The sequence below is a fragment of the Dipodomys ordii genome, unplaced genomic scaffold (genome assembly GCF_000151885.1).
Source record: "Dipodomys ordii isolate 6190 unplaced genomic scaffold, Dord_2.0 Scaffold74, whole genome shotgun sequence".
NCBI lineage: Eukaryota > Metazoa > Chordata > Mammalia > Rodentia > Heteromyidae > Dipodomys > Dipodomys ordii.
Genome location: NW_012267290.1, coordinates 4,730,455 through 4,730,873, shown reverse-complemented (window position 1 = coordinate 4,730,873; position 419 = coordinate 4,730,455). Strand labels below are relative to the sequence as shown.

The following is a 419-nucleotide window of genomic DNA, read 5'->3' as shown; positions in this document are numbered from 1 at the left end:
ACTGTCTCCAGGGTAACCATCAGAGCTGCTCCACATACACTGGTATTTATGCCAAGGAAATTTTCTCCTGCCTAACTTCAAAAACACACAAAAGTTTTGTTGCAACTCCGTGTTCCCTGTACTTAGGCAATCTATTTCTGTCACTATATTAAGGCAAAAGGCATTTTCCTGCCTTGGTTAATCAGTCAAGTATCTACCTAATTTTTGCTGTCTACTGCTCTGTGCTTGCTATATGGGTACAATATTATGTTCACTAATTACGTTCACTAATTTTCATGCCTGAAAATATTAGGCAGAAAGCTCACTTTAAAATACGTTCTTTTAACACATGAGGAAATGTTCATCATCCCTGGTGGTGAAGGAAATGCAAATAAAGACAACCCTGAGATACCACCTTACCCCAGTCAGAATGTCCCACA

At 39.1% G+C, this 419-nt stretch overlaps 1 protein-coding gene across 1 annotated transcript in view; it reads right to left on the bottom strand.

Annotated features, from left to right (window-relative positions):
• LOC105991563 (CUB and sushi domain-containing protein 1-like) overlaps window positions 1–419 on the bottom strand; it is an 871,556-nt gene that overhangs the window by 144,924 nt on the left and 726,213 nt on the right. The gene's annotated exons all lie outside the window — the stretch shown is intronic.